The sequence below is a fragment of the Littorina saxatilis genome, linkage group LG8 (assembly GCF_037325665.1).
Source record: "Littorina saxatilis isolate snail1 linkage group LG8, US_GU_Lsax_2.0, whole genome shotgun sequence".
Lineage (NCBI taxonomy): Eukaryota > Metazoa > Mollusca > Gastropoda > Littorinimorpha > Littorinidae > Littorina > Littorina saxatilis.
Window position 1 is genome coordinate 35,060,806 of NC_090252.1, and position 13,431 is coordinate 35,074,236.

Consider the following 13,431-nt stretch of genomic DNA (forward strand, 5'->3'; position numbering starts at 1 on the left):
ATACACATTCAGTAAAAGAGTCAACTGAACAATGTATTGGAAAACGCAAGCACCAAGCCAGTTAAACTCAAAGTTATTGAACATCACAGCAGTTATTTTTTAATACAACACTGTATCAAATAATGCAAAGACACACGACACATGATTCCGCTTCAGGGTCTGCGTACTTATGAAATAGTTTTGGTTGCAACAGGAAACTGTATAACTTTGTCTCGTCTATTTTGAACTCAAAGACCAGCCAAATTAACTGGCCTTGATACTGTGCGATTAAAACTTAAAAAGAGGTAACCTAATAATCATGTTACAAAAGGAAATTTGAAGCAGGCTTAGTTTTATTGACGAGAAACTCGAAAGCAGTTGTGCACGTCCCTGATACTGGGTAACAGTTACAAAATCAGTGAGTGACTAACTTTGCTGGTCTATATACTTGCTCTCACAAAGCCTTAGACTCGGTTGATGGTTTTCATATGATGTATGACAACTTTGTCTGATGAAATAAACGTTGTGTTTGTGATTTTTTTAAATATTTTTGTTTATCGAAGCATCATTGGCCTCAAAATGTCGCTTGAAAGTGGGACATGAACAAAGCTTCTCACTTCTATGCATTGGTGTTTTTGTTAGAAACACCTAAAATCATGTCCAACAAAAACATAGAAAATATTATAACACTTAGTTATTTCAGATTTAGATGGAATTAAAAAAAGCCTTGTTGTAAGTTACTTTCGTTTCCATAAACGCTTCAGCGAGAAAGAATTGTCTAAAGTACTAATGCGCACACTTTACAGCGACAACATCATTTTGTATGCTGGATTATAACTTAATTAATTGAGCAATAGATCTTTCAAAAATATCAATGATCGGCGATAAATGCAGACGATTTTCCGATCTCACTTGGTTTTGTTTTCTTCTGTAATGTACGCAAAACACACTAACTGACAACACGCAGTCGACTTGACCCCCTTGTCAATGTGTTGTGATGACGTAGATGCTCGAGAACCTTCCAATTTTTGTCTTTGGAATATCTGATTGAAAACAGGCCTTTTGTATGTGGACAAGCCTGTTTAAGTTTGATTATTGACACTTTTTTGTCAAAGTGCTCATGTCCCATAACTGTTACCCAGTATCATATACGTGCACAGTTTAACAACAAAAAGTTGGTACATTATTCAGCTCGAACGTGTCGTGATAACGCGGTTGCGTTTGTTAGAATTGCATTTCCAAGTTAGGGGGCTCCACTAAGGGACCAGCAGACGACAACGCACCAAAGCAGAGGCAACAGACCTTGTATTGGATACGTGCGTCTACTGGAAGCCAATGCATAGTCTTGCGGGGAGCATCACTCACTCAGTCATATTAATACACAACGCAAGAACTAATACTGAATTAACATTCTGTATATATGTAAATTAGAAGTACACTATATAGAAAATAAGGAAGCATCCAGTTCCAGAAGGAATGCCTAATAAGGTCATTACTTTTCCGGTGCTGGACTACGGGTGCACAAATAACAATAGGCACTTAGTAGACATTATTTTATTCACTAAATGATTCTAATACATAACGCCATGCAGCCAATATGTGTCTTTGTACCACGCTTACTCCTGGCCATAACTTCGGCCTGACGAGGAATTGCACAAAACAAACCTCACAAAAAGAATTATGATGCGTTCCGTAGCAGTCTGGAGGTATTTCTGTGGGGAAGGTTGGCCAAAAATAGATCTAGACAGTTTGGGTGAGGCGGTTTGAAAGTAGACTAGTATGATCTCCCTTGGTTCATCTCGTTAAAAGATTACAGTACTTCAATTGAAAATGAATCACTGGCAAATAAAAGTCTGTGTCTTAAAATGTAACAGGTACAGATGCATGCTTACCTTGATATGATGCCTGTGATTCTGTTTTACAATTCACTCTATTGTGCACTCTTTCGTACCAGACAGAATTTCAGAAAGGCGACTCCATCAATTTCAAAAGGTACAATTATCTAGAGGGAGAGAAAAAATGTTGAGTTGTTGCAAACGAAGCTGATGAAATTCCATAGATTTTACATCAACAATTGATTAATTCAAACAGGCATCGATTGGTTATGTCCCTTGTATGGGAAAAAAAAGTTTGCAATAAAGCAAATGTCTAGTCCAAATACAATTTGTCATCACGATTTAGACTCCAGGTGTGGAATACGGGGTTCAAAGTGCGATCAGCAGTACCTTGGAGGGGAGGGTGGGAGAGGGGGTAATCTGTATGAAGTTTACAAAAAAGATCCGAATTATATCAGTGGGGGACCTCTACACAAAACACTTAGTGAGCATACCACTCAACAACGAACAATCAAACACGATCAGCGTTTTAAGTACAACGACTTATATGTGCGCTAAAGCAAGCAAAATATAGATCGATCCCTCTTCAGAATATGTTGAACTAATATTATAACCGGGGACGATTCTTATTTCTTATCTTGCTGAGTACATTGAATTAAGTGACCAAGGAATACTTCATTGTCACTTGCTATTGGTAATCGGTAAGCATACCTGACTCTGTGGAATCGCCGAGGTAACGCTTAACAAAAAGGGTTGATTTTGTTCTCTGCATGTCTTCTTGAAAATGGCAAGTCAGCTTTGCCGTTTCCCCATATTGAACTGGTGGCATTTCACAAGTGACAGTTTGTGCCTGATAAGACACAACACCTGAAAGAAAAAAATAACAGTCACACCACCACCATCACCCCCAACAACAACAACAACAACAACAACAACAACAACAACAACAACTTTGCTGAAAGGAAGATAACATTTTCAACAACAACAACGTTGCTGAAAGGAAGATGACATTTTCAGTCAATAAGTGCAAGCCAATACAAATGGTTGACAAGGCATTTGGATTGAAATACTCAAGCTATTCTATTGTTTCCGTCATCATAATCTTATTCTTATTCTTCCTGCACACCACCTCAATCCTACCGTGTTTGTCATTCTCGACAACTGACATCTTCTCGAAGACGAAAACGTCTAGACTTAACTTCAACAACAAAAATAAATAAACCTACATAAAGAAAAAAAACTAACACTAAACCCTCATCATGTACACCTGGCCAAGACTAGACAGCACTTATATTGTGAAAATAAATCATAATTTGCCAAACCTTTCGTTCGTTTGTACTTTCGGTTTCGGTTTTGAAATGTTCGTGTAATAACTATACGAATACCCCTCCCAAGTTCCTATACCACCTTGCAAAAACAATTCTGACATCTAGGAACCGTTGGCCTATTTACATAAATCGTTATTTTATTTTCTCTCTCTCTCTCTCTCTCTCTCTCTCTCTCTCTCTCTCTCTCTCTCTCTCTCTCTCTCTCTCTCTCTCTCTCTCTCGTGTTCCTTATGATGTGGTAGTGTGGTATAGTGTGTGTGTGTGTGTGTGTGCGAGTGTGTGTGTGTGTGTGTAAGTGTGTCTGCCTGTCTCTCTCTCCCTCTGTCTCCATCGCCGTGTGTGTGTGTGTGGGTGGGTGTGTGCGTGTATGTGTGTGTGCGTGTGTGTGCGTATGTGTGCATGTGCGTGTGTGCATGTGCGTGTGTGTGTATATTATGTGTGTGTATATTATGTGTGTGTGTGTATGTGAGTGTGTGTGTGTGTACATGTGTGTGTGTGTGCGTGTGTGTGTGTGTGTGTGTGTGTGTATGTGTGTGTGTGTGTGTGTGTGATTAAATTTCACTTCATTCTGTTCTAACACGACACTGAAAACAGAACCTAATAACTACACTCAGTAGTCACGCAGTTTTAGGCCTTTAAACATGTCATATATGGAAGCCATATTAGATAGTGTTCATGGTAACAACATATTAAATTGTTCAGGCATATTTCCCTGCTCAAGCATTCATATATGTGCCCAACAAATGTCATCTTGGTTGAAATTAAATGTTGTCCCCCTTTCGACCTTGGTGTCATCGCTGAACTGAACCTATGGAGGAATGCCCCTTCTTCTGATTACTTTACTTGTAACATTAGACCAAAATCCGGAGCCACCGGAACTGAGAAGGCAGTAGTCCCCACCACTGACGGGTTGAGTGACGTTTGCCCAGGCCGAGGCTGAAAGCCTGATTATAATTACATATTCTTACGCCGAATCACATGATTAGCATTGACCCACTTCGATGCTTAGGTTATGATAAAAGCTACCCCGTCTAGGTATAAGGGGAGCAACCCCAACTAAAAAAGTGACTGCACCAGCATGACTGGCACCCTGGGTTACGTCCCATGCAGCACACTACGTCATCAATGGTGCTGGCCACGTGATACCCCTTCAATCGACTACTATCACTCAAGGGTGACGGTTGTGTTTGGCTAGCGCTAAGGCTTGTTTTCGTGTCTTCGGCACCCACCGGCCTTGGCCCCCCGTCTTCTTTCGCTGGCTTGCAGCTGGTGAGATTGTTCTTGTTTTGTTACATGTTTTGTTCTTTCTGCCTCGAATTTCGCATGTCCTTTGGACTTTGAAGTTTTCGGCAGTTGTTGGCTTCCTTTCGGTCGCCATTTGTATTTGCACGTTGTCAGGCTTGTGTTGTTTTCGTCCGTGTTACTGGACTGTTAACGCTTGTTGCTTGCTTGTAGCTGCTGTTAGTAGCTTTTCGTATGTGCTGAATTGTTTGCTTTCTGCTTCTGAATTTTGTTAGCGTCTGTGTGACTTTGCTATTTTTCAGTTGCGGTTGTTGTTTTCTTTTCGGTCTTAATATGGCCGATGGTGAAAAGAAGAAAGGCTCTAAGCCTGAGGATAAGGGCAAGGGCCCTGGCAAACCTAAATCCTCCGCGTCGGCGTCCTCTAGCAAGGACCCTATCATCTTAGTGACAGATCCTAAGAGCAATGTGTCATTTTCTGTGCCTATCTCTGCTCCGAGCGGTCTTCCGTCCGGCTCTCAATCGCTAGTTTCGGCCCCTAAGGCTGTTTGCGTTGCGTCGGTTGCGGCACCAGAGTCCGGTGCTCTGGTGTCTTCTTTGATTTCGTCTCTTCTTCCAGAGATTAGGAGTCTGGTGCGACAGGAGATGTCACGGACGGACTCCCTTTCCAGGTCCGCCCCCCTCCCGGGGGTGGGTGACGCTCGTTCCCTGGCTTCCTTTTTGCCGGGGCCGTCTTCCGCTGGATCTTCCCTGCCGGGACCTCGTGCTCTTCCGGCCCGGTACTCGTCACCTGCCGCTTGCGGTGGTGTGACGGTGCGCTTCCCTCCGGGGATACGGGCTGATCAAGGTTGGTGCGCGCAGCTGCCGTTTACGGCGGCTGCACTTCCGGTTTCCGGAATCGGATGTTCTCCTGCTAGTGAGCGACTTGCGTTCACGTCGGGTCAGAACCTCTCCGTACTCCAGCAGTCGGTTCCGACAGCTGGGCTTCCTGCTTTGGCAGGAAGTAGGGGTTCACCGTCTAGTGAGCGACTTGCGTTCACGTCCGGTCCGAACCCCGCCTTACACCAGCAGTTGTACGCGACAGCTGGGCTTCCGGCTACGGCCGGAAGCAGTGGTTCTTCCGCTTGTGTGCAGCTTGCTGTCACTTCCGGTGCGTCCCACGTCTTGACACAGCAGTCGTTTACGGCAGCTGGTCTTCCGGCTTCGGCCGGTAACATGGGTCATTCTTCCGGTGCACAGTCAACTGTCACTTCCGGTCTGACTCATGATTGTGCCTACGGGCTTCCGGGCTTCCGCCCACACTATGTGCAGCTGCAGGATGGCCTTAGCGCTTCCGGTTCAGCTGCATTTCCGGCTCCATCCGGATTTTCCTGCTCTCTTCCGGACGGTTCCCCTGGATCGTCACGGGATGTCGGGCATGCTTCGCCCTTTGGACATGCAGGGTGTCTGTCTCAGGGAGATCGGCAGCTTCCACACACTTCGGTGTTGACGGCTTCTGATCTTCCTCTTCCTGCTGCTTCTGGCTTCGACTCCTCTCAACCTCCTTTTAGCCAGGACGGGGGGGGGGGGGGGGTCGTCTCCCAGCAGGATGGTCCCCGACCTTCGGGTCTGTTTGCGCAGCGCCCCTTTGTGGGTTCAGGCGGCTCTGTTCCGCCTCCTTCGTTCGTCGCTTCAGATTCTAAATCTGTTGATGATGAATTCTCGCTGCCGGGGGTCTCGGCTAGCTTCAAGGCGGCGCTTGAAGCAGCCGCGGAGGTTTCCTCCCGCTACTTTCCGGAAGGAGCTGCTTCGTCTGTTAAGCCTTCGACTTCCGGTCCCTCAGCGTTGGCTGACTTCCGGTTGGAGCAGCAAGACGATGGCTACTTCCGGTTTCTGGAATCGCCCTCTGTGGCTTTTCAGCTTTCTAAACTCTTTGCGAGGTCCACTTCTCAGGGTGGTGGACTTCCTGTGCCTTCTGTTCCTTTGCTGGTCCCCCATGGGTCAGCTCCGGAGTCGGCATTAGAGTATCTTGCTTCTTCTGCTCAGGCTTCCTCTTTTGTGCCTCTTGCGGCACAGAGGAAGTTGCCTTTGCCTAAGGCTCCAAGGAACTTGCTGTCTCGCTTTGCTCTTCCGAGTGCACCTTTGCAGGTCACTCCGGATCTCCTTCCTCTCCTCACGAAGCCGCTCAGGCGGGACTCCTGTTTGCCCATTTCTGAACAGAGTCTCTCTTCGTTGGAGGAAATCGGGAGACAGCTCTTGGAACTCAGTTCCATCTCAGAGACTCTCATTAGAGCCCTTTCGAGGGCTCTTACCTCTTCTCTGGCTCCTTTCGCTCTCAGCGGGGAGCAGGACGCAGAAGATATTGCTTCTCTGCTCTCGACTCTGGCTAGGGTGAACGAGGAGCACATGAGGTTGTCCTCCCTGCACTATGCCTATGCGGTTACGTGCAGGAGGGACTTGTTCCTTACCCACTCTCAGTTCTCTGACGAGTCGACAAGGAACTCCCTCCGCTCGTCGCCCTTTGTTGAGGGCTCCCTCTTTGGCCACCTGGCTTTGGACGCCAGAAAGCAAGAGATTGAGGCTAACAGGGATTCGCAGTTCTCCTCTTTTGCGCTTCAGGCGCTGAAGCAACAAAAGCAGGCTGCTCCTAAGCAGGCTGCGCCTAAGCAGTCTCAGTCTCAACAGACTAAGGCTCCAGCTCAGGCGCATCCTGCTTCCCGCAAGAGACCTCATGCCCCTTACCGCGGTTCGGGCAAGAGGTCGTCGGCGGGCAGGGGGAGGGGTGCGCCCAAGGGCAAGCCCCACCCCCAATGAAGCGTCCCCGACTTCACCCCCCTCCAGCCCTCCACTCTGGTGATGGCTGGGGGCCTCTCGAGGGCTCTGTCACATTGGCTGAACTCTACTCACAGCCGATGGATAGTGGGGGTAGTGAAGTCGGGGTTCCGCTTGCTGTGGCTGGAGGACAAGGCCCCTCTTTCAAGGTCTCCTCCAGCCTTCAAGCCCCCCTTCTCTCGGGAGGCAAGGGCCGTCCTCCAGTCGGAGGTTGCCTCTCTGGTGGAGAAGGGAGCGGTGGAGGCGGTCTCGGACCACAGCTCCCCGGGGTTTTACGGGAGGCTTTTTGCTGTCCCCAAGGCCTCGGGGGCTTGGCGCCCTGTTTTGGACTTGTCGTTCCTCAACACGTTTTTGAGAACGATCAAATTCAAAATGGAGACGCCTGCCTCGGTCAGAGACGCGCTCCGCCCAGGAGACTGGGCGACCTCCATAGATTTGACGGATGCCTACTTCCATATCTTGGTGCATCCAGCCGACCGGAAATGGCTCCGTTTCCGGTGGGCAGGTCAAATCTTCCAGTTCCGCGCGCTTCCTTTTGGCCTGTCTCTAGCGCCATGGGTTTTCACCATGGTGGTGAGACAGGTCTGCGCTCTGGTGAGGTCGCGGGGGGTTCGGCTGCGGGCTTACCTCGACGACTGGCTTGTCATGGGCCAGAGCGAGGAGGTTTGTTCGCAGCACACCCAGATGGTTCTCCGGGAGGCCGGCTTGCTCGGCTTCTCGGTCAACCAGGTGAAGTCAGAGCTCGTACCGTCGCAGACGTTCACCTACTTGGGTATGGTGTTCAACACGGTCTCCTGGACTGTCCACCCCTCTTTGAAGCGGGTGGTCAAGCTCCAGGCTCTTATCCGCTCTACTCTGCCTCTCCTGCAGGCTCCTCTCAGGACATTGGCCTCCATTCTGGGGCAAATGGAGTCAATGGCCCTACTGGTGTCACTGGGGAGGGTGCACAAACGGCCTCTTCAGCACGCCCTGAAGCCGTTTGTGGACTCTCCTCGGGTGAACTGGAACGAGCTTGTTCCCCTTGGGGAATGGTTCCAGGCTGCATCCCTTCCGTGGTTGGACACGGATTGGCTCTGCAGGGGGGTTCCGATCGCCGCTCCCCCTCCCGACTTGGACCTCTTTACAGATGCGTCCCTGATGGGTTGGGGAGCGCACACGGACCGGCTCACGGCCTCCGGTCTGTGGTCTTCGGAACAGAGTGCATGGCACATCAACTCTCTGGAGTTGGAGGCTGTGCGGCTGGCTCTGATTGCGTTCCTCCCGTCGCTTACCGCAAAGCGAGTCCGTCTGTTCACAGACAATACGACAGTGGCCGCTTATGTGAACAAGCAGGGGGGTTCGCGGTCCCCTACTCTCTCCCGCAGGGCCTGCGAGCTGCTGATTTGGTGCACTCAGCACCGAATCTCCCTTGTGGCTCGGTACCTGCCGGGAAGCCTCAACACGCTTGCGGATGCGCTCAGTCGCTCCAGCAAGGTGTTGCAATCGGAATGGACGGTCACACACGGAGCGCTTCTCCGTCTTTGGGCTCTGGTCCCGAAGCCCCAGGTGGATCTCTTCGCCACCAGGTTCTCCAGACGCCTTCCGATTTTCGTGTCTCCCTTCCCCGACCCGGAGGCTTGGGAGACCAACGCTCTGGAGTTGACTTGGGCGGGCCTGGAGGCTTATGCCTTTCCGCCCTTCAACCTGCTCGGCCAGGTGATCAGGAAGGCGGAATTGGAGTCTCCGTCTCTTCTCCTGCTGATCGCCCCTCTGTGGCCGTCTCAGACGTGGTTCCCGGACCTTCTGAGACTGGCTCGCGGTCCTCCAATCCCCCTGTCGCTAGTGAGAGGAGAGCTCGTTCAGCCTCGAAGCGGCATCGCTCACGAGGACCCACAGTCTCTAAGACTTCACGCGTGGAGACTGTGAGGTCTGCGCTCAGGCGTTCTGGAGCGTCTGAACGCACTTTGCATCTGGTTCAGCGCTCTCACAGAGCATCCACCTCCACTGTTTACTCTTCGCATTGGAAGGCATGGGTTTCTTGGTGTCAGACTGCCGGTGTTAATCCGGTTGCACCTCGTACCATGCATGTGGCCAATCACTTGGCTGATTTGTCTTCGCAGGGACTCTCCTCCTCTTCTTTGAAGGTTCGCAGGTCCGCGATTTCTTCTACGCTGAAACAGATAGGGCATTCGATTAGTCTCAGCACTGTAGTGGCTGGAGTCATTAGGGGTGCCTCGCTTGAAGAGGTTAAGTCGCGTTCGGCTCTGCCGAAGTGGGATCTGTTTCTGGTTCTAGAGTTTCTTCGCTCTTCCGATTTCGAACCACTGGAGAACGCGAGTCTTCCTAATCTGACGCGCAAGACTCTTTTTCTCTTGCTTCTTGCAACTGCCCGTAGAGGCAGTGAAGTGCACGCCCTTTCGGGCAATCCGCAGGATATTTCTTGGGAACGTGATGGCTCAGTTTCGCTGAGGTTTCGTGTAGGCTTTCTGGCTAAAAACCAGTCACCAGGTCAACCCTCTCCTCGGGTTGTGGTGAAGCCGCTTTCTCACATTTTGGCTAGGGACGATCCCGATATGGTCAACTGCCCTGTTAGGGCCCTTGAGGCGTATCTCTCCCGTATTCAGTCTGTCAGATCGAGTTCTCAGAAGCTTTTGTTTATTTCATTAAACACTGCCATGGAGAAAGATATATCGAGGACTACCTTGGCCAGGTGGGCGTCGGCCGTCATTAAGCAAGCTTATGCGTGGAGCCTGTCACGAAGGGGGGGGGGCTCTGCCTGCCTTTCCTCTCTGCTCGGCCCGGGCTCACGAGTCAAGGGCTTGGGCCTCTTCAGTGGCCGTCTTGCGGTCCCACAGAATGAGCGAAGTCTTGAATACAGCTTATTGGCGATCGGACGATGTATTCATCAGCTTTTACCTGAGAGACATTGCTTCGCTCTGTAACGATGGATCAAGGTCCCTGCCTGCCTTGGTGGCAGCGGGCCAGTGCATTTCCAGAATTTGATGGTGAGTTTGAACACTTTTTGATCTTACCCACCTCCTGGTTGGAGTTATCTGCTAATCATGTGATTCGGCGTAAGAATATGTAATTATAATCGAAAATTTTTATCTAAATTTTGATTTGATTAATATACTTACCCGAATCACATGGGTAATTCCCTCCCTCCTGCCCCGCTCGATTTTTGATGTTCTATTAGTCGATTGAAGGGGTATCACGTGGCCAGCACCATTGATGACGTAGTGTGCTGCATGGGACGTAACCCAGGGTGCCAGTCATGCTGGTGCAGTCACTTTTTTAGTTGGGGTTGCTCCCCTTATACCTAGACGGGGTAGCTTTTATCATAACCTAAGCATCGAAGTGGGTCAATGCTAATCATGTGATTCGGGTAAGTATATTAATCAAATCAAAATTTAGATAAAAATTTTCGAATGCCCGTAGGCCAGCCGCTGTTCCTCACTCACCGACATCCGAGAGGAAGCGTCAGGAAGAGGAACAGAGTATCCGGGTGGAACCGGAAGTGCTACAGACAAAGCCACGCAATGCGGAAGCGAATGTTGCACAGACTGAGGCCGGAAGCCCGAACGCCCGTAGACCAGTCCTAGGTCCGAAATGGAAGAGACCGCGACGGGTGCTACCACCGGAGGACCTATGCTTCCGGTAAAAACCGGAAGCGCAGCTGCCGTAAACGACTGCTGCCTTTGCTCCGAGACTCCCATGCACGTACTGCGAAATGGGAGAGACAGGGCAGAAATTGGCGGGTTGTGATCCTGCACTGACAGTGTCTCCGAGGAGACGTGCACACCTGTCCCGCGCACAAAAGTGGGTGACAGAGTATGCCAGCCAGGAAAAGAACTGTTTCCCAGCAGGGAACGTCCTGTAGCTTCACGAGAGCTGACGGACCAGTTCGACATACCAGACGGGCCAGCCACCGAGGCCGACGGCGAAGCAGCCAGGAGATCTTCCCTGGAAAACATAGCCGACAGTAACCGCAGCGACGCCAAAGAGCGAGCGTCCCCCACGGCCGGGGGGAGGAAAACACTAGCCGGCTGCGTGGACCGCTGCATTTCTTCTCTCACCAAGCTGCGGATCTCTGGAATTAAAGAGCCAAGCAGAGTAGACACCAGAGCCCCCGACTCCGGTGCCGAAACAGAGGGAGAACAAGAAGGCAAGGAAGTACTTGACTGCCCCTCAAACACATGTTCATTCTGGGCAGAAATCGGAACAGACAAAACAGTATTGCGTGCTTCGTCCAAAACAACTACAAGCACCGGGGATTTGGTAGAAGAAGCCGAAGATTTAGACTTAGAATTACCCTTGCCCTTGACATCAGCCTTCGAGCCGCGTTTCTTGTCACTATCAGCCATGCTGACCAAAATGGCGGCCAACCAAAAAGTTACTGAAAAAATTACAAGTCCAGAAAATGGACGAAAACCCAGTAACTACAACACAATTCCTGTCAAAAGAATGACCAAAAAGGAACGAGCTCACCAACTAACGAAGCAGAAGGCGAGTAAGACGGGTAAGTGGCCGGTGGCAAACAACCAGACAGAACAGCCACGAGAGCGCCGAAAATCCATAACCTTCTCCTCAGAGCTGAAAAAGTCGTATGATTTACCACGTGTTCGGGAGCGGTAGTGACGTAGTACGCACCAATGGGAGGTAACTCCCATGGTCTGGCGTCCTTGCCAACGCATCCGTTTACACTTTTTTGTGGTGGGGTTGCTTCCCTTTAAAGTTTTAGACGGGTAAGCGCTTTTCAGACCTTAGCATCTCAGACTGCATCAATGCTTATATGTGATTCGGGTAAGTATATTGATCAAATGAAAATGTATTATTAAAATTTTCGATTTTAAGTGTCCTGTGGTTTGTGGCTATGGTTGGAGGCACTTTATGCTTATGTCTGGTCTTGCTGTTAAGTCAGAGAACCCGGTATTAAATTGCCGGTGGAGGTACTGATTAGCGAGCAGGTGATTTGTCTGGTTTTTGTCCGGTTTTGCGGTTAAGTCAGATAACCCGGTATTAAATTGCCAGTGGAGGTACTGATTAGCGAGCAGGTGATTTGTCCGGTTTTGCTGATAAGTCAGAGAATCAGGTGCTAAGTCGCCAGTGGAGGTACTGATTATCGAGCAAGGGAGTTGGTGCCTTAGAGAGTCCAAACTAGGGTTTTGGTGGAGGTACATATACTTTGGGCCATATGTTTTCAATTTGTTGGTTGACATTTCAGAGAATCAGGCATTATTCATGGGGATGTACTGGCTGTCAACTAGGTCAATTAACAACTTAAAGAACCCAAACATCGGGTTTTGGTGGAAGCACTTTGGGCCATAGGTGTTTGTCGTTGGGGCGGCATTCCAGAAACATTTTGTTGGATTATATTAAAATTCTGCTTATAATTTCAGCTTGTTACACTCTGCGCTATTTCTAATCGCTTTCAGGGAGGTGGGTTCCAGGACGGCATTCCTCGAAATGATATCTCCGATGGAGCAAGTTTCATATGTCCTGGTTTTTATCACACAGGATTATGCCTCCGAAGAGAGCAGCCTCCAGACGGGTCGCAGAGGTGACCAGACCAGTGGCTGGGCGTCCCAGCGCCACCGTACAGAGGGATACGGAGATGACAAGAGCGGCAGCAGGTCAGGCCAGCACTGCAGCAACCAAGGGGATGCAGAGACGGGCTTAGCGGCAGTCCTCGCAGAGGTGCGACGGATGGCTGAGCAGGCGCAAAGGGACATCTCCTCAGTGAGTGGGGACTCACAGCCAGATATTCCCTTTCACGGGGACTCCGGAAGAGGGAGCATGTCCAACCGACGGTAGAAAAAAAGCTGCACCCACACCAATTCAGACTGATCGATTGGCCCACTGGCTGGAGGGATATGATGGAGCAAAACAAATTGTAGAAGGTTTTTCACAAGGTTTTAAAGTAGGTTTCAATGGGGAGGTAAATAATCAAGTCCCCATCAATCTAAAACCAGCCATGCAGTATCCAGAATTAGTTGAGAAACACATTCAAAAAGAAAAGCAGGCTGGTCGCGTTCTGGGGCCTTTTCCGGCCCTCCCCCCCCCCCCCTTTCAAAAAATGCCAGTGTTCTCCAATTGGGTTAGTGGAAAAGGAGAGTTTAGAATGATCCATCATCTCTCCCATCCAGTGGGAAAGTCAGTAAATGACCAGATCGATCTAGAAAAAACACGGGTTTCATACGATACCATGGAAGATGCAATCAGATTGGTGAGGGGGGCCTTGTGCGGGCGCCTTCATGGCA